Genomic DNA, 22,268 nt, shown 5'->3' with positions numbered 1-22,268 from the left:
CCCCTTTTTTCTGGCAACAAAACTGACACCTTTTGCAAGGAATCATGCTTACATTAACCACAATACTTGCAGTCAAATGCAAACAAGTATTGTTTTTTGTTTGCATTTGATTGCAAGTATTGTGGTTAATGTAAGCATGATTCCTTGCAAAAGGTGTCAGTTTTCTTGCCAGAAAAAAGGGGGTAAACCCTATTAGTAATAGCAGGACCATGATTGCGATTGTGTGGGGAAGCCTTCATTTTTCAAGTAGGCAATGGTTGATTGTCTATTTGGCTGCTATACATTTCCACGTGATAAGAAACTTTGTTGAGCTATAATTTGTGATCAGTTCGCGTCTGAAACATAACTAATAGCTCAGTGGGCTTTACCTGGTTAAATAAAAAATAGTTTAGTTTTAGTATATATTTTTTTGTGATTTGCTTTGCATTGCTATCGGTTTTTGTTGTACATTTCTCACCTGCTCCTACTGGAAATCTGTGAAAAGAACTTCATAGCTCATCGGATTTTTCCAGGAAAAATAAAGATTCGGATTCGGATGATGGTAATGATACCGTAATTTTTAGAACAATATTAATCAGTGTAATTTTTTTCTCCTGAATGCAATAAAATTATGCATTAATCTTACGTGGCTTTGAAACGCTTTTTGAGTCCCCTTTGCTTTTACATTTCTAATTTACTACCAACAAATAACACTTGATGGTTGTTGTCAGATGAACATGGTGCTAATACAGCATGGGAGGTATTTCACAAGGATAAAAACGTCAAATTGTGTTAGGGCACAAAGCTTGAACCAAATCATTAATCTCCAAAATATGAAATAAAATACACATGGAATTTTAAGAAGAAAAAAATGCGTGCATTTTATTCTTGAAATCATTGCCATGGCGATGGAGAAATGACCCAGGGTCACTTGATCAGACCAGGGTGTGTTCCAGTGGTGATCTTGAAGAAAAGATTACAATGGAATTGAAAAGAGGCAATTGGCAATTTCCCTCCCAATACCCACGAGCTATAATGAAAAGCAGAGAATAAAGACCTTCAGTTGAAATTGAATGGTGCCTTGCATGTTTAGTCCCATCTCCTCTGGGTAGGCACACCGCAGGTGAAATTATGATTTGTTTTATTCTGATATATATTTTTTCGCAATTGTGCATTGGACAAATTGTGCCACCAATGTGGCTTAGTTGTCTCAATTGCTGATATTTATATGAATTGCTTTTGGCAAGCTGAAAAATCAATCAGAAGCAAACACTGTGCGTAATGAATTTCAACTCAATTAATGTTGATAAACAGACTTAGTTTAGTAATAATTGCATCCAGCAGTGGATTGACAATGTCTGATGATGAAAAACTTCACAAAGACAGAATCTACCCTTGTAATAAAATTAGGATTCAATAACAATGAGCTGGCCTCATTTTCCATGTCACTCGTTTGCAAACAAGGTTTTAAAAGGGTTTTACTTTTACTATTACATATACATTTGAATTAACTAAAAATTCCAACTGGGTAAAACCCTATTTTTAGAGTTATTTTTGTTTAATCTTAAAACGCACGTAATATCCATGTCTAAAATAAATGTGATGCCATTGCCTTCCTCTTTCAAACTTCATGCAGTGATAATAATTCATGTCCGCTTCTATATTTGCGAGCTCAAGCTCAGATGATTCCAGTTATAACCATGAAATGTCTAAGATGCCAGTGATGCTGTAGGTATTTCGCTACACCCTAACATTTTTGCATTGAACAGAATAATATAAAAAAATAAAACGATTTACATATATATTAAATAGTTTAAAACGTAGGTTTCCGTGAACCTATATTATTCGTGATAAAGTGTTTTGGGTTAGATCGTGTAATGTTGTAAATGTGTTTTAAACCCACCAGGAAGATTTCATAATCGCTTGACGATGTTCGTTGATGTAATCACCAGCGATACGTTAAGTGCTCAAATTGTAAATGTTGTGGGTTTGCTCTCCAACGCACCAGTGTGCTGAAGTAGTGACTGATTGAACCGTTTTGTTCACGTGACAAAACTTACTAATTGGTCGTGTTGGGGTAGATGTGTGTTTATGACACATTTACACGATCTCACCCTAAAAATATCATTAGTATTTTAAACAATGTTTAAAAGCACGAAGTGCATTCACGATACTGCCTTACCGTCAGTGATGGAATTAAATGTGAATTCTTCCTTAGAGCATGAGGGCTGAAGAATGTCCTCCTCACTTTGCAGCTCAACAATGAATGCCTTCTGTGACCTGTGATCTCTTGACGCTTAATACGCATCGTATCTTTTATTTGAAGGGGGTTTCTTTTATCCACGTTACCGCTACGTGGGTGTGCGGCTCCATGATCCGGAGGTCAAACGCGTCGCTGTCTGGCTGACGTGTGTTCAAAAATATTGTTAGGTCTCGCGAATTTTGGCGATTTGTATTAATCTACCCGTGACCACATCACCTGGAATGCAGTCGATCTTGTCAGATCTCAGACGTTTAGCGTGATGGGTGACCAGCGTGCATAACAGGTGCTACAGGCTGTAGACCAATGGTTCCCAAACACTGTTGGTCCACAAGGCCGTGGGGAGGTACTCCAAGGAAATGTTGTAGAGCCTAACATTTTTTTTCTAAAACATCATACTTTTGATGATACCGCTTTGTGTGCTATATTGAAGGGCCGTTGCCCGACACATTGCCTATTTATATATTTTTTCCCTTTAAGGCAGCGTTTTTGACGAATGTGTTGAATACTTCTTTTTTATTTGGTACCACTGGCAACGCAGTATCACCAAATATGACTTTCCAATGTTCATTGGATACCTCTTTAGATTAGTCAGTAATTTTTTAAAAATTATAATTTCACAATGCCCTCAGATTTATTTTAAGTTTGAAAAATAGCAACTTGTGTACCCGTGGCACATCATCACGGGAAGGAGATCAGAATCAAGAGTATAATGCATGGGTTAAGAAAAAATAACGGGACAGGACAGGGACGCTGGGACGCAAGTCCTCAAGACGGACAAAGAGTAGCAGGGCACGACTCAAGATGAGCAGCAGCAAGAAGGGAGCGCCGGGCAGGAAGGGAAGGAGTGGGGAGAAGGAATGGCCGGGCCAAGATGTTGGGGATGAGAGGGTGATGATGAACAGAGGGTCGGCACGGAGAGAGAGAGGGGGAAAGCTGCAAACGTCAGTGAGCTGCACGGAGCAGCGTCTGTTTTCACAGACTTTGACTTTTAAACAACTTTTATTGCCGCCAGCAGCAAAAGCACTGGATGCGATTTCAATATGAAATACAGTCACCAGCAAACAAAAGAAAATTAACGATACAAATCGACGCGCTGTGGCGCTGAAAGCACCGCGCACAATTCAAAAGAAAGTCACGTGGTTGTGGTGTCATCGCGCATGCCACGGTGACGAGCGAGCGCTTCGGAAGGTGAACACGAGGGTGCCGTCCACGCTGGTGCAGAGAGGGGCTTTTCCGACTCCCCAGCGTTCGAAGAAGACGTGCACATCACCAACATGTGTGTGGTACATGGCGTGCTCCAGCCGGAGCCGCGCCTTGAGCAGGCCTCTGAACACTGGAAGCACGGAGGGCGGAGAGAGGGAAGGGATTCAGAGTGGGGTGGCCAAACAGAAGTCACGTGATTTACAGGAGGCTTGAGCTGAATCAGATACGTCCATATTCAAGGTTCATTTTGGTTTCCAAACATTTCCTGAAGGCTTACCGTCATCCACAGGTCCAGGAATGTTGGAAACCAGTGTAACCTGCGGGGCCGCGTGGTGGACAGCACAGAGCAGTGCAGACATTCCCACCGCTGTGCTGTACTTCTACGCTACTACACATAGGCCTCGGCAAGGTAAGGTAATTTACCCTTTTTACCGGGTAAAAGGGTAAAGGTAAAGGTATCGACATGGCAAGGGGTAAAGGTAAAGGGTAGGGTAAAGGTAGGCTCGTTGCGTTTTACCTTTTACCTTACCTGCTAAAGGGTAAAAGGTAGGGTAGAGTGATTGTATTGTGGTAAGGTAAAAGGTAGGGTAAAGGTAGGCTCGTTGTTTTTACACTTTTACCTTACCTTGCCGAGGCCTAACTACACATACGCTCTCTGCCTTTACCAACCCACAGCGTGGTCTGGTCCATAGTGTGGGGAGGTCGTCATCGAGCAGTGGATTAACAAAGGGCTGTTCATGTGCCTATATTTTATTTCCGTCATGTTGACTTACAAGCAATGTCGAAACCGAATGTGTTCATACGTGGTGCATTACTTTGATATTACTAATCGAATGCATCTTTATACGTATTTTTCACATGCCAAAGCCATGTGCTGCAACCCCTTGGCGCACGTATCCAATAAAAACAATTTCTCCAGCAAATGGTAAGCAACACGCACGCTCCCGAGGACATCCACTCTGGGGATGGATTGAGGAAATCTGCTCGTGTGGCAGGCGTTAGCTACATTGCTACATCACAATGAGACCTGGTGGCGATTGTGGAAGACCTCAAACCAGCAATGGATTGAGCATAGATCATGATCATAGCGGTGATGACATACACCTTGCTATGTTGATAGATCCAAAGGTGTGAGTTGGTCAAATGGATTGGTTGCAGTTGTCACAAATGAACCACAATGCATCGCGGATCTCGTCATGGAGCATGAACCATCACACCAACTCCGGGCATCCTCGCAGCAGCAGCTTTTGGCGAACCATCGAACAAAGACGGTCACCGCATCGCTCACTTTCATACGCGCTTCTGCGGCCGTCTGGAACGCTCTTCCCTCCCGTATTGGAAAGCCACTGGAGCTATGCACTTTGAAATCTAGATTGAAAACTAATTTCTTTATAACTGATTTTTGTGTTTAATTGTTGTCCTTCCCCTGCACCTCCAGTTAGCACGGTTGGCTAGGTACGGTGCAAAAGAAGTTTCATCATACATATATACGTCACCAAGGTACCGTGTTCTTTCCTGGCTGAACAAGGACATACTTACAAAAATATTAATGTGAAACAAATGTCGCCTTTGACATACAGGATCTTCTGCCAAATATACCTTGGTTACATTGGTGTTTCTGTCTCTCTAAATAGTGTCAGTTAATATTTGCAAATATACACGATAAGCTAAATTAGGCACACACGTGCATTACTTGGAAAGGAATTCAATCCTTGAATGACAATGCAAATAAATGTTTTAAAAATGCAACGCTTTTGTTCTCTGCTTAATAAAAGAAACACATGATCAATGTTTCAGAGCAGATTTTCTCAAGGTACATGAGCCACAGAACCAAATGCAACGCGGGGCTCTGCATCACATCCCTTGTCACTGGTGTTAGCCGTTGCCAAGAGTTTGACTCGAATTGATCCCTGAGAGTAGTGGGAGAAATGCACCAAGCCATACTGAATGGCTGCGTTGTTATATTATTTTTCTTTTGCGTAAAAAGTATTTTTACTGTCAGTGTAATTGCTGTTTATGGTAAAGAATAACGGTCGTTCTGCTGTAAGCTGTCACGTGTACACATGCACGCGTGAATCTTTCTCTGTTATTGCCAACAACAATTATTGTTTATTATTGCACTCATACCCTGACAGCCGAAACTGTGACTGCCAAGATGACATTGGGGCTGTTTGTATGTAATAGAAAATAATAATACCTTGCAATATCGATGGGGACGTGGGGGTGGAAATAAACCCTTAGAGGTTGTGATTTAAATGTAATATCACTGCTGACTCGTCACCTTGCCAGTAACCTTCTGCGAGGTTAGGGCGCAGCATCAAGAATTATGGGTTGATTTCATGAGACGCTTAAAAACATCCCGATAAATTAGCGTTAAGTAGGACAGCAAGTTGCGTTCAACTTACTGTCACAAGTTACATTCAACTTACTGTCACATCCTCTTTGAAGTACTGCCAACATGTACTCGGGCGTCAGATGCCTCCTGCGTTGCTTGTCACAGTTGTGCTGCTTACAGCTACCCAGCGCGTTTTCAGGTTGTTTCCCATTCAGTCTTTTCCTGTAAGATAGATTTATATAGCGCCTTACTCCACGGCGTTTTAGAGACATGATGAAATTGTGCATAAGGTGACAGTGGTTGAGATAAAGAGTGGAGTTATTAAAAGTGGTGGTTTAGTTATGGTGACAGGAGAACAGGTGGGAGTGGTTAAGGAGGGGTAGCGATTGGGGTAGTGATAGGGGTTGGGCTAGTGATAGGGGTTGGGGTAGTGATAGGGGTTGGGGTAGTGATAGAGGTTGGGGTAGTGATAGGGGTTGGGGTAGTGATAGGGGTTGGGGTAGTGATTGGGGTTGGGGTAGTGATAGGGGTTGGGGTAGTGATTGGGGTTGGGGTAGTGATAGGGGTTGGGGTAGTGATAAGGGTTGGGCTAGTGATAGGGGTTGGGGTAGTGATAGGGGTTGGGGTAGTGATATGGGTTGGGGTAGTGATAGGGGTTGGGGTAGTGATAAGGGTTGGGGTTGGTCAGGGAGCAGTAGTAGGATGGGCTAGGGGGGAAGAGATGAGTTGTTTTAAGGGAGGAACGGAAGCATGTTCGAGAAGATGATTGTCGCTGCAGACACTCCCAGTATGTGGAGGTGAAATGTCGGACATCAACACACATCGTATTTTTGCAAAATCGCCTACGGACCACCGCCCTGGAGTTTTGACCTTTTGCGATGCACGGAGTGAACGCTTCTGCAATGCGCCTCTATAGGCGCACAAGATATTTGTGAATAATATTTCGACGTGTCATTCGGTGGCGCAGTGGTTAGCGAATTGCACACTCGGCCACCCGAGTTCGATTCCGAGCCACAAGAAACAGTTGTGGAGTGATATCTGGACTGGTTCATCAGCCCGCACGGACCAGCATGTTGAAATCTGGTTAAGCAACTCGCCATGATGAAAACGTGTGGGCAGGTCTTCATCCAGTGAGAGTGGATTGACAAAGGACTGCAGACTTTCTCACCTGTACCTGTAAATGTGGCCACGTTACTCCAATTCCACAACTAGCTCACAATCAAATCTCACCATCACACTAACTGACTTCAAGATCTATCATGGGCTGCTTTATCTACAGTATAATCTGAATGCTTTTATTCCTTGCCCAAGAAAGCAACATGAAATTTGAAATATTATTTTTCAGGTGGGTCCATGCCAGGAATCCAACCAAGGCTCCTCTTGCTGAGGCACTGTGCCACCCTACTCTCTTCCCATCTCACTACCCCCCCCCCCCACCCTCATTAAAGCTTTAAGTCGTCGACCTTTGCTCAGTGGGAGGTCACTCATTCTCTCATTCTCCTCTGCTGCTCCTATGGTCTGGAACATCCTTCCCGCTGTCATCTGTGCTGTCGACTCCATGCCCGTTGTCCAAGTCCAGACTCAAGCCCCTATCTTTCATTCCGAGAGCTATCTTCTTCTTCCGTATGGTTGATGTAGATGCAGAGCAAGAGCTACAATTTCACATTCAGATGGTCAAAGCCAGATAACCGCATCAGGAGCAGTTGAGTGTATCGCTGTGATGTCTCCTCGCTAAAGCTGTGGATTAGGGCATTGCGTCCTATGATTTACTGCTTCTCTATAAACTACACATATTGTTTGGGTCTTCCCTCTACAGAATCTTGAGGTGTGGCTGCGTTTACATGTTAAATGAAATACAAATGTTATTGCGTGACTTAGTCATTACACTCTGTTTATCAGTCGTATCGATTTTGGTAACCCGTTTGTATACAAATCGAGGGAAGTTTCATCATTTCACGTAATCAACCCAGTTGCGTTCATGAAGAGGTACAGCGTTACTGTTAACGCAAACATTGTCTCGAACATCGTTTATTGAAACGGAATAACAACCCAAAATAGCATTTACTAAAAAAAATATTCTAACGTATATTGGCGCAATGCTAAAGGGCGCTATTGTGCCGTACTGCTGGCCATCCAGTTCACGTGAGCCGCCCATTGTGCTTCTCGTCCCAGTAGCCGCCTGCGGCCCTGTTTATTTTCACGCGAGTTCGTTTTAAGTGCCTTTGTGGCCGAGCGAAGTGTCGGGTAACGTTTGGCCTCCACTGTGGGGGGCACTCTGACCCCCCTGCTTCGCAGCGGCGAAGCGGAGACGCTGTTGCTCGCTCAACTTATTTGCCGGCAGAGTGAGTTTGAGAGGCGTTATTTCTGGGTCATTTTCTTGATTCGGTCTTTAATTTACATAACAAAAATTATTGCCGTAAGCGAACGGCCAAATCACCGTGAGCGCGCCACCGATCTCGGACATTAAGCTGTGTTGAGCCAGGATAGTGCTCGGATTGGGAATAGGAGCCATAGGCTGGTTCGGGGCATTGCTGTGGGCAGCAAGGCGCCAGGCAGCACAGCGAGATCCATTGTCGTGCTGTATATTGCCTCAACATCCACCTGAATTGTCTTCACCAACCCACACTGACTGCGGTGGTTAGGAATGGTCAACTAAGCCCCTACGGCCTGCACGGTGTGAGGATGGCCCTCGTCCTCCGATTCGCACAGTTGGATACGGAGGGTGCAAAAGAAGTTCAACATAAATACTTTCAGTGGTTCGATAAAACGGCTGTGCTCTTTTGAGACTCGTTGAAGGTGTTTGTACAAGCCAGGCGAGATGTTAGCTACCTCGCCTGGTATGCAGGGGTACGTGAGTTCGATCACGACCCTGACGACGCCTGTATGTTTGGAGTTTGCATGTTCTCCACGTGGTCGCGTGGATTTTTCTCCGGGTCCTCTGCGTTTCTCTCCACATTCAGATTCACGCGTTCAGAGTAAAGTCACGTAGAAGGGAAATAATAAAATAATAAAAATAAAACATAATAAAATAATTCTCACGACGTTTCGGCCACAACGCAAGCAGCCGTCCTCAGGTGAAGAACAGGTCTGTCGAGAAGACAGAGTCTGAATGACTCTGTCTTAGATTTAGACTCTGTCTTCTCGACAGACCTGTTCTTCACCTGAGGACGGCTGCTTGCGTTGTGGCCCAAACGTCGTGAGAATTATTTTATTATGTTTAATTTTTATTATTTTATTATTTCCATTCTACGTGACTTTACCGAAAGAACCAAGAAGATGAATCCCTGCAGTCACGAAAGCTTTAAATCGATATTTAGCGTTCAGAGTATTTGGCTGCTATAAATTTCCACACGATGATGAGCCACTTCTTCTGAAAAAAAGCCATAGAGCTCAGTGGGCCTTATCTGGTAAAATGAAAAAGTGTAATAGTTTTAACTGCCGTTTTGTAGAGAATCACTGTTGCAAATGTTGAAAAATATCTTATTTAAAAATATTGGCATTATCATCGTGCACCCCCATCCCCTCCGGAAAAAAAAACGAACAACAAATGACCAACTTAAATATTAAGCCGGCTGTATGCAATTTAATTGTGTGGTTCGGTACAAATGCCTCCTCTGCTACTGTCGATGATTTGACTATGGTGTTGCAGAAGCTACACTGAATTCCGGTAGCATATGACGTGTACCTGAAACCGCAATCTGCTCATCCATCACACTGTCAGCTCTAATTCTACAGCAAAGAGGCTTAGAGCAATCACTGTTTACAGCGTCCGTAAACGGGAGGTGGGGCTAGTGTCTGCAACGCAATTAATCAGTGGCTGATTGAAAACATAGCTTTGCAGTTCTGTCCCACTGTGGACAAATTGTATTTGCTGTTGAAATTTGTATTTTTGTTCATGTGATGAAGCCAATGTACAAGAGTATTATTTTCATTGGAACATTTCCCAGATCCTAACAAAGCATGCACGCGCAAGCTCCATTAAATGTCGAGCATACTTGCTGTTTTTAACGCCATATATTTTAACGTAATACATTTCGATTCTTTTTTTAACTGGCAGTTTTTAACACCATAGATTTAAATGTAATGTATTTTTGAATAACGTTGTGCGCGATTTTTAATAAATATATTAACGTGGATGGTTTTCAGTATCAGCAGCAATATCTTAATAAATCAGAACGATGGCGAGTTCAATAACACTGACATGATTTTGCGATGATTTTGCGATGAGGTGGGCGATGCAATTTTACAGAAAATAGGATGCGATATTTTTTCCACTGCCACCTTATGATGGAACAAACTACAATATCTTACGGTTTCATCAGAAGCCTTTTAGTCGTAATGACATAGAAGCCTCCAGTTGCATTTCATTATCTGGGTCAGAACAAAGTGGCTCACAAAATACGTTTCACCACATTTGTAAATTATTGGCAAATGTATTTGTTGAATGTCTTCAATGAAAGGATATTAACACGTCTTATGAACAGAAAACTCACGAAACACAAAAAAACCTGCTGATTACAACACCTTAATTGCAATACTTTCGTGTTGTTTTAAAATATTGCTGCTTTAAAACCCGTAATAGCTTCAACAACACTTTTCTGAAAATTTACCATATTTCATGGAAACATAATCTTCGCGGCAATGTAGAGCCAACATTGAATTCAGCAGCTTCGTCTGTCAAGAAGCATTCGCCGTTGAGGCTATCGTGCGGTGACAAGCAAGTACCCAGCCAACCATCCTTGATGTGTCAAAAAATGTTTGGCTGCTTTACATGGCATTATGCAGAATGGCAAACGGCCATAACTTATTTCATGTCAAGGAAATCTGCTGCGGGGCTTGTAAGAACTGGCTGGAAGTGTTTTCCTTACCGCAGCTAATCCATCACTATCTCTAAAGTGCTCGTGTGTGCACATATGCAGCCATTGGAATTAAACTGGAGGTGAATTTCTTTGGCCACATATGGACGTGCCTTGCCCTCACTGGAACAGCCACCATATGGTCCGGCACGCTGGGGTGGAACATGAGATGCCCTGAATTTAAATTGGATGAATGTGAGTAGGCACCGACCAAGAATTACGTTTCGTTTCATGAAAGTGCAATGTGAAATATGGCGTAGGAGTGAGTCAATGTTGTACATTTTTATAAGTATGCCATATGTTTCATACGTTGTAAAAATGCATATCTATTAGAATGCAGGTACTCTCACTCGCCACATCTACTCCAAATTTATAGACTTGGAAATGGAAGTATAACTCATGCATTGTTTGATTCTATTATTCGTGCGCATATTCATACGTATGTTTTTTTGGCACAATCAACTAAAAGTAAGGCAAAGCTCAAATAGTATGGAGGCGACTTAAGAGAATGTATGCAATTTAAATAGTAAGAATAATAAGAATTATCTATCCACTGCTGGATGAGGGCTTACCCACATGGTCGATCACGGGGGGTTGTTTGACCACAACTCCACCACGATGGTCAGTGCAGGTCGGTGAAGGGTCAGGGGTGACCCAGGATCGGTTTAAATATCACTCAGGCAGTCAGGTTCATAAGTGCAAGAGGTAAGCCCCTGTAGCAGGACTCCCAAGCCCGGTTCAGTCTTCATTGGCTGGTTACTGGAAAAACAACAACAACATGGGCGTTTAAAAACACGAGTTGCAATGGATTGCAACTTCAAACGCCTTTAGAAAAAAAAAACGGAATATGTGCTTATGTGAGCTATAGCTTAAAAAAAAACCCCACCATGGATTACAAAAACTGATAATAGGATGTTAATTTAACGTGTAAAATCCCATCTGTATTGGGAAAACATTGCACAATTAAAAATTGCCTTTACACGTTTTTGCCATGCTGCCGTGGAATAATACAAACTATTTAAAATATATTTCCTGGTAAGGCCACTGAGCTACATAGGTATTTTTCAGAAGCGACTTGGTCACAAAATGATAGCTCAACGACGTGGATTGGCATGTGGAAATGTGTAGCAGCCAAATACTGTAAACGCATGTTTTTAAATGTGAAGGGGAAAACCGGAGGACCCGGAGAAACATACATGTGACCATGGGGAGAACATGCAAATTCCAAATATACATTCTAGATTTGAAGCTTTCGTGACTGCAAGGATTTATATTTTTAGTTTTTTTTTTACCTACGTGACTTTACCGAAACAACCTAAGAATACCTAAATATACAAGCGTCAGGTCGGGAATGAACCCACGACCTCATGCATACCAGGCGAGATAGTTAACACCGTAACACCCCATAAGGGTTTGCACACCGGACTTGCGGTGCAGCAGTTTCACTCTTGGGTAGGTTTCTTAACCCCCCCCCACCACCTTTCGCCTCTGTCCCCTAAGCAGAATCATCTGGATCATCACAGTTTGTTGATCGGCAAATCGCGTGTGATGGGGTAAAGCGTGGGTACTCTCCGCCTCCTCTGAAGCGTCCGGTCAGAGAGGAAGAGTAGACAAAATACCCTCTAACGCCGTGGTTCTTCACCTGGAGCGCAAGATGCCATTTGTGGGGGTGCAAGACATGCCAGATTTTTTTTTGAATGTAAATTATTTAAACACAAATTAAGCACGGGCCCGTAAGTACAACTACTTTGTTTAATCAAACCCTCTATGCATTTATATAAAACAAACTAATTTTGATAACCAAATGGGGTGCAAGGCTGCATTAAAAGTTAAGAACCACTGCTCTAAAGCTTCCTTCATGGGAGGACCTTCCGACAGTCGTGGCATGAGCGAGTACAGTAAAGCAGACAGATACAATGCCCCTCAGTCTTTAGCATCATGTATTAAGCAGTGAAATTGCCAAGTACAGTATTTATATGATGCCATTTGTCACTTCAATAGACGAGTGATTCATTACCACCCTCAACATCTGAACGCATGGCGTAAGAGAGAATGTGAAGCAATGATAATGCCACCATTAATTTATCCAGTGTACGTGCCATCTGTGTGACAAAGTAAGTAGCTTCTAGAATGGCAACGATTTAAAAAAAATCACATGACGCTCGCACGAATAGTTTCAGCCCAAAACACACCCGGTTGTCTTGCAAACCAAACATTAACTTAAGTTAATTCCTGGAGGAGCCGTCGAAGATGTTTTCCGTGATATGTGACTGCCCCCTGATGGCCATATTTGGTATTACACCTATTACTTAATTACAACCGCAACCCCCCTCCCGCCCCCTAAGGGGTCGTCCATAAATGACGTCACGCGATTTTGGACGATTTTGAACCCCCCCCCCATCGTCACACGGCGTCACAACAAGTCAGACCCCCCCCCCTCAAATATGACGTCACAAAGCCCCCCCCCCAAATAAAACATGCGTCAAATCACTTTAAACTATTGTCATTGTAGTGCGTATTTAATGTGCCGCTGCACTCTGATGTTGTAGGAGAAAATATTTACTATCAAAAGTCTATTTAATTAAGTAGAACGTGTTGTCTATATTTATTTAAAGTTGCGCATTTTTATGTGACGTCACATTTCTCATGTTGCAAATGTTCGCTGGGGTCAGGGATCGAACTCTGGCCATTGGCATCGTATAACAGAGTGCGCTGCCCACTGTGTCACCTGCCCACGTGCCCACCTGCCCACCCGAGTGATTAATGACAGCGTTAAAGCAGTAGATCAGTGCGATCATCTGCGTCGGCTTTTTCGTTTTTGATATCCTCCTTCAATCGCTGTTGGGAAAAAATACAACCGTATTGGCAACGCTGGAAATACAGTGGTATCCTGTTGATTTTAATACGGTTTGTCAACACATCCAGTACAATTGGTATGTGACCGATATCAAATCAAAATACTGTGGATTACATAATTGACCCTTGACTAATACTTTACATCTTGTTCATGACGAATGTATATAGTGTACAATTCCTTAAAAAAATCTAACGCACTTTAATTTGTACAGCAGAAGAGGCATTGTAATCATGCTACTTTAAAGCAAAATATAACGTCATGAAAATTATTAATCTAATAGAATGCACTTTACGCAGTCGAAGCTGAGTCTCAAAGCTCTCTTTTAGGAGGGAGTAGATTACGAACACATTATGCTGTCCATAAAGTCAAACGAGTAACAAGGTGAGGGATACGTTTCTAGGTGGAAAGTAGGATAATCATTGAATTACCAAGACGATGCGTGCGGTATGAACAGCTACACAAATGTTACACGAAGAAAGTAGCAAAACACAAATGAGAAGACAAGATGGGCAAAGGGAATGTAGTTTCATCGAGGCTCTTGCAAGACGCATTATAAAGATGCGTTATGGAATCTCGATTGAAATAGAGGCGTAAACATTGGTGGAGGCAAAATAGGTGTGAACTATGTCAGAGGTTGTGACAACACGGTCACGATAGCGAGCAAATGACACCGAACTAGCACAAGTCATGGAGGAGCTCAGCAAAATACAGGGGAGCTTTACAACATTTTTGTTAAACTTATATGGGAATATCGTTTTTAATGGAAAAAATAACAACGGATAATGCACTGTAACAAGATAACAAATGTAATGTTCATAACTTCAGAAAGTCAAAGAGCCTCCACTTGTTCGCCATCATTGTCAACGCGTGCCTGGAATCTTCTCCAGGTGGTCTCCAGAGCCCGGAGGCACATTTATTGTGTTGTTGTTGCATATTCTCCGAAGTGTTCACATTTTTTGAAGCACCATGTATAAACGCTGTACGAGCAAAACAAAAAAGGCAGGCGCTGATACGTTCACGAAACAAACGTAAAACAAACGGCACTGTTGGGAATAATTTGTGAGAATTTAACTTGGTAGTAAAAAGCAACAAAACCACTGTGGCTAAAGTGGACATTTGAAGTTAGTCAGTTTAACACGTAGGTTTTCGTGACCAATATTATCCATAAAAAAAAATTGGTAATCACCAGCGAAACATCGTACGCAAATCGTAAATGTCATGGGTTTACTCTCCAACACACCGGTGTGCTGAAGCAGTAACAGATTGGCAAGTTTTGTTCACGTGACCAACCTTACTAATTGGCTGTGTCGGGTGGTGGCGGGTAATGACATATTCATATTTATTCGATTTAACCTAAACAAATCTTTATTAAGGGCATGTTAAATCGGTGCACATTGCCTGCTATGAACATACGGATTCTAAACGTGGGCAACTGACGAAGAAAACGGAATTAAAACTGAAAAGCACAGACCCTAACTCAGACATATGCATCTTGTGAATTCCCCTGAGAGACAATGTAGATTCGAGAATAATAGTCAGTCGGCCTGAGCAGGCCACATCGCTATGAGGGCTGATGACCGATGAATGAGAGGGGTGATGGAATAGCAGCCCAAGGACGGCACACGGCCAAGAGGGTGACCAGTGATACGATCAACTCAAGTACAGGAGCGAGATGCGTTGTTGCAAGATTACCAGGGATGGTGCTGCCACGGGTAGACATGCATCCAGCAGTGGATAGCGCAGAGGTGATTGTGAGGCTGTATCATAAATGCCGAAAAAGCACATAATTGACTCTATTTCCCCTATATTTCACGTCTCTTAGCCTTCCTATATTGTAAGCAATTAGGTCAGCAAGCCATTAATCATTAATAGTGAACACGTACATTCTACATTTGTGTTTCGGGCACGTTTTTTTTTGGTTTCTTTATGCAGTTTTTGGAATTTCGGATCACAAGCTGGAAGCAGTCAGCCGGAGCCATTACGGAGGCAGCCTTCTGACCCATTTCCCGTCTCATCCATCATGTGGAATGCTGCAAACATCCAAAGCCGGGGCCCTAAAAATCTGCTTGTGTTTTAATCCTCGCCACGTTTTTCTCCCGTCCTGAACAACCACTCTCAACTGCTACGGATCCTCTAAGCTGCCCCTCACTTCTCGCCTTTCTCCCCTTGTAAAAAAAAAACCCTTTATATTTATCCTCAGGCAAGCAAATGAGCTGCAACGGAACCTTTAAGGATCTGTTGAAATTCCTTTCACCACTATCGCCGTAAAAAAATAGACACGTGTGTCCTGAAAGGTAACACTTGGCCATGTCCGATAGCCATTCCTCGGGCAACACTGACAGAATTTGCAATGTTTTGGGGAGTGGGTGGGAGGTGACACATTCGTGGCACAAGAAGCCCTGACTCTTGCCAAGTCTGGCCCCATGTCCCGACTTTGCGTTTGCCTCCTGTAACTCACAGTCCTGCAGAGAGGTGCCGAAGAAACGATTTAACTTTGGAACGGACCCATTCATCAATACTATTTCAGCATAGTTGCAATGGAGGTTTGAGATTAATATATATCAAAGGGTGACACGGCAAATAGTGGACGGTATTATTGTATCCCCCTCCGCAAAATTACCTGTACAATCTTCTTGGTTCTTTCGGTAAAGTCACGTAGAAGGGAAATAATAAAATAAAATAAAACATAATAATAAAACATAATAATGTTTAATTTTTATTATTTTATTATTTCCCTTCTACGTGACTTTACCGAAAGAACCAAGAAGATGAATCCCTGCAGTCACGAAAGCTTTCAATCGATACCTGTACAATCTCGGAGACCAAAAGTGCATCCGTTTGTCATTTTAATCGACAAACTGATATCGGCGACGTTCTTTCTTGGGCCCTGATTGGAAACGTGGCTTCTTCACTGCAGCGGCGTCACGCTGCTGTTCTTTTATGAGAACAGCTGATGCGTGTCGGGGCCTCTGCCTCCCGCTCGGTTTCTGCCCCTGCAGTCTTCTCGCTGCCTCGCCTCTCTCTCTCTCGCTCGCTCCATCCCCGTCCCATGTGTTTAGCAGCTGAGTCTAAAGTTTCCTAAATGTTATTACAATGACAGAGTGAAGCTGACGGGGCAAAAGGTCCCCCAATAGTGGCAGCTCACAGCCCTATCGGCTTTCGCTCATTAGTAGTTGGCCACCTGATAGCCTTGATGGCTTTGGCAGACATGTGTAAGCTGGAGGAGAAGCGGCGAGCCCCCTATCACCTTACCAGTTTGTTCTGGCTCTCGTCTTAACAGCTACCCTGAGGGTATCTGGTTTTTTCATTAGGTCCACGGTGCAAGCAAAAGCTGTAGTGTTTTGGGTTTATCGGCTGAAGCATGCTTGTTTTCCAAACAAGTGCCACTTACTTATTTTGTTTAGTGTTGCATGCCAGGGGTTAGCATGCACTAGACCTTGCCCTAAAGGTGGGGCGGTGGGGGGGGGTCATGGTGCATGAAAAAGGCGTTTCCCGTCGTGTAACCCCCCCCCCATCCTTTTTGATGAAGGCAGAATATCGTGAACACAATATCGTAAACACAACATCGTAAACGCAATATCATGAACACAATATCGTAAACACAACACCCTGAACACAGTGTCGTAAACACAATATCGTACACACAATATCGTGAACATAATATCGTAAACCACAATATCGTGCACAAAATATCCTGAACACAGCATCGTAAACACAATATCGTGAACACAGCATCGTAAACACAATATCGTGAACACACCATCGTGAACACAGTATCGTACACACAACACAACATCGTGAACACAGTATCGTGAACACAATATCGTGCACAAAATACCCTGAATACAATATCGTAATCACAATATCGTACACACAATATCGTGAACACAATATTGTGTAACGTATAACAAGAGCGTGGAAAAATAAGTCACTGCTGTCTGCAGCATCAATGAAACGACTCTTACTACAGGATACATTTTTGCCTGTTGCCAGTTCACAATAGTGAAATCGCGCGTACAGAAAATGCCCACGGATTACGCCGATTGATTGCATTTGTATTCACAGCCCGTTTGTTAATCCACTGCTGTATGAAAGACCCCTCCATCGTGTTGTTGTGGGTGTTGTTTGGCCATACTTCACCGCGCTGGTCGCGGTGTTTGCTTACATTGAGTAGAAAAACAATGTCGGATTTTACAATCGTATAAATGTTGTTATAGACGGACACAGATTGGTTTCTGAAATGTAATAATATATCTTTTTCGTATTTTTTTTACATTTCTTATTCATTACGCCTTTACACGAAAACACCCATTGACATTGGGCAACCGTGACCTTGCATGAATACGATTAACACGGAGCAAAAGGCGTTCAGTTCATAGGTGGAGACGAGAGAATTTGAATGTTTTTCTGCCGTCATTGCTTCTGCGCTCGAATATCGGAGATGAGTGTTTGCAAAGGCAATAGCCGCATGAGGTCGAGCTTGAAATCCCATCGACAAACACCAGTTACGTTCGGTCGGCGACTCTGCCCTCCGGCTTATCACTCGGCCCACGGGGAAAACGTTTAAAAGCAAAAGGTCGCCACCGTTAATTGATCTCTCTCTGTGTGTGTGTGTCGCAGCTTCAAATGTTATTTCACCGGCGAAAGGCCGGGGCCAACACCACCCATGTCAATTGAGGCAGGCGAAGCTTTTTAGCAGTCGGCTGTGCCCTCAATGACAGTGACAAAAAGATGTACGCGGGCCGACGGGCAGGCGTTACGGCCACACGTGACTGGCCATCCATTTGAATTGATGACAAAATCGAAATTAAGCAATAATGTCGCTTGATTAATTATTATTCAATTGTCCGCATCTCAAATTTAAATGGCATCGAGGCCGCGCACAGGTGAGCAAGTGTGCTCCTGTTAGAGGTCACCGCGCGACCTCGAGTTTCCACACAGGCACTCGTCAAGACAAAGGCTCCGCCTTATAGATTGCCTTGTAGACTGTTGGGGCAAGTACTGTTAGCGAGCACCTGTTAAGGATGACAGATGCTGCTCGAGGAGGTGGTGAGGCTGTAACAAACACTTGGAAAGCCGTCATTATCTCCCCAGTGTTGATGTTTTACGCACCACACCTGATATCAAATCTGAGTTGACCGGTTCTGACATCACTTGCGAAATGATGTTAGCTCCAGCCAGGAATCAAACGCAGGTGACTGGGTTCGTAGCACAGTGAGCTGCATCCCTGGTGATCTTGCAACGACGCATCTCGCTCCTGTACTTGAGTTGATCGTATCACTGGTCACCCTCTTGGCCGTGTGCCGTCCTTGGTCTGCTATTCCATCACACCTCTCATTTATCGGTCATCAACCCTCATAACGATGTGGCCTGCTCAGGCCGACTGATTATTATTCTCGAATCTACATTGTCTCTCAGGGGAATTCACAAGATGCATATGTCTGAGTTATGGTCTGTGCTTTTCTCCCTCCTAGTTCCCCACACACACAAGACCAACACACGAACTCAACATCATCACTGCCTCTCCTTTGTGTAGAGATTTGTGAGTGGTAATTAGAGGCAATTTATAGATGAGGATACAAAGGCCTGATATATCCATGCATGCAAAGATAAAAAAAACATGTTATTTCAGGCACATAAATATACTTTATATACACACACATATCATAATAAGCGAGGAATATGATAAGCCGTGACAAATAGTGGTTTAACAGAATCAATCACAACGCAATTGAGAAGCATCGGGTCTCGCGTATATCAGTCATAGACTCATAGTGTTAAGATCACTGGTTTATAGTACTGCACGTGCATTTCTCAAACGCACATTGTGCGAGTATGTACGGATGAGTGTTTATGATACTGCATGGCTCACTGATAACGACCACATGCCCTTGAGTCTGAAATGAAACATACAACACCCTCCGCTCCTCACTCTCCTTTCACGCGTCATTTTTTTATCGTCTTGACTTAAAGCTTTCGTGACTGCAATAATTCATATTGTTTGGGTCTTTCGGTAAAGTCACCTAGATAGGTTTTTTTGTTATTTTTTGTTATTTTCTTTGAACCTATCTACGTGACTTTTTTTTATTGTCGTTACCTTCAATCAGAACTTTTCACCTCCGCTTCCATTAGCTTTGTACTGGCAACCATCCATCCCCCGCGTGTTCCATTGTCTCCCGAGAGAACCTGGGGGAGGTAGGGGGGGGGTGAGGCTTGTTGCTCGGGCATGCCCATCGTGCCACGCCACGGAACGTGAAACCAACTTCGGTGGGCATCCACTTCATCGCAATTCTAGCGGCTGTGCGGTCTTGCCCAAAAAAAGTTTAAAATTTTCTCTCTTTTTTTGTTTTCTACGACCATCCCTGCAGGGTCAGAGTGCTGTTCAACACTGCAATTGGACTCAGAGTAAATCGCTGGTATGATGATGGCTAATTACAACATTTTGAGGAATTGGGTCAGAGATTAGTGTTGTGACTTTACCTGTTGACGCTGTGGCAACTACATCGCCATGCATGTGTATACACGAATTCATTTGCTGATTCCACCTTAATATATTGAGGATTGCAGAACTTGCGCAACTGTTTGCCCTGCTCGCTTTGCTGTGGTTCCTCGTGCCTCTTCGTCGTTCTTTCTCTTCGAGATTGAGCGAATGCTGTTCACGTTACAAGTTGATATTATTAAATATAATATGTCACTGGATTCGAAGCTTTCGTGACTGCAGGAATTACTCTTTGGTTCTTTCGGTAAAGTCACGTAGAAAGAAAATAAATTAAATAATAATAGAATACGACGTTTCGATTGCAACACAATAAACCATCATCAGGTACGAATGAATGAGAAAACAAACATAGAAAACTTAAAAATATAATGCAATACAACACAGAGAGTCGGCCAACACAACAGTCATCATCCTACCTGGTTGATTAACGTTCTTCCATAGAATGCTAAATTTGAGAGAGAGACAAAACACAGACACAGAAAGAACCAAAGAGTCATGTCACTGGATATATGTTGAACTTCTTTCGCACCATACGTAGCAAACCGTGCTAATTGGAGGTGCGGGAGAAAGGACAACAAACTAAACACCAAAAAAGCAGTGCTAAAGAAATTGAGTTTTCAATCTAGTTCCATTCTGTACTTAATATGCATATTGCAATTCATGTTGTTATATTCCTCGACACAATTGCTTTAAACATATTCCAATCATGTGTGGGGTTTTTTCCATGACGACATTGCAAAGACGTAGATTCTGTATGCAAAAAAAAGAATGCTCAGAGACTCGCTCTGATGCGGCAAGTGCTCGCCAGTTCAATGAGGAACAGTGACCGGATCGCTGGACATTGGGCCAGAAAATTCAGCCCTTGCGCAGGGTCGTTTCAAGTGAGGCCGCTTCCTTTCAATCTCCAACCCCGTGACCTTCCTCGACGTTGTCAGACATCCGAAAATGAAGTGATGCAGAAAGTCATTAATCAATAATGAGAGTCTCTTGACCTTCAGGCCCCACTGAGCCTGGCAATGTGTTAAAATGCGGAATGACATGGCGCTTTATTTAATCTTGTACCTAAATTGTGTATGCAATGTTTGGATATGTTGAACGTTATATTAATTCCACAGTACTCGAATGTAATTTTGTGGTAATGCTTTATAGCTATCTAAAACACATCGGGGATATATATATTCATGAACATTTTTCAGATGTCTCTCCCTGAATATTTTTTCGTTTTAACTTAGATATCCGGAAAACACGTTTGGTTCCAGGAATATACAAAAATATATCCACACATTTTCATGTAAATCCTTTGTCATTAATGGCTTCCAGAGCATTTATCATCGTCAACAGCCATGGTCAATCCACTGCTGGATGAAGGCCTCCCCATGCCAACATCGCCATCTCTCACGATCTTACGATGTAACGATCCACTCCGCACCTGCACGTGAACTGCTTTCGTCTCTCCATCTCCTAGGTGGATAACCCGCTCGCTCGGACGCTTTGCATTGGCTATATAATTGCATTTGCTTAGGGCAGGGGTCGGCAACCTACGGCTCCGGAGCCGCATGCGGCTCTTTACGGGCTGCTTCTTGACGATATGTACGTATGTACATAGATGCATTGCGGCTCTTGAAATACTGAATTTTGTACCGAATTGGAAAGAAATGGCTCTTCTTGTTATTTTGGTTGCCGACCCCTGGCTTAGGGTAACGCAGAGCGAGTGCAGAGCACAGATCCCCCGTGCTGAGAGCGAGCACCGATGAAGGCCGGCACGGCACACGAGGGCGTGGGTGGCTAATACCCCACTCCTGACCGCTTTTGTCTCCCCAGCTGATGTTTAGACACCGCACCAGGTACCGTACTCATTTAAGGCTGAGTCGACCTCGGACGAGATGTTAAAACATGCACACACACACGGATATATGAATACATTCATGCGGGGTTCTAAAATGTTTCCCTCACTCTATTCCACGATGCAATAACACCGAATCATAAAAAATGTCGTGACATTAATATGTGCGTTGCGATGTTTGTCTCAAGTTTTTTTATTTCTTCTTCAAATCATCCTCTTGGCATTTGACGCACTGCCCACGGGTAATGAATGGCATTACTCGAACGCGTTACGAGTGTAGCAATGCTCACTTTCCCCCATGCATACAAAAGGCAACCTTATCAGATTACACTTCACAACAACAGCAACAACAACAACAACGCCTCGATCCGTCTGTCATTCTGATTGGCTGCAGGCCACGCTGAGCGCCGGCTGGGGGGGGGAGAGAGAGGGG

This window comes from Lampetra fluviatilis, chromosome 7, assembly GCF_964198595.1.
Source record: "Lampetra fluviatilis chromosome 7, kcLamFluv1.1, whole genome shotgun sequence".
NCBI classification, from domain to species: domain Eukaryota; kingdom Metazoa; phylum Chordata; class Hyperoartia; order Petromyzontiformes; family Petromyzontidae; genus Lampetra; species Lampetra fluviatilis.
The sequence above is the reverse complement of the archived record's forward strand: the minus strand, read 5'-3'. Positions refer to the sequence as shown.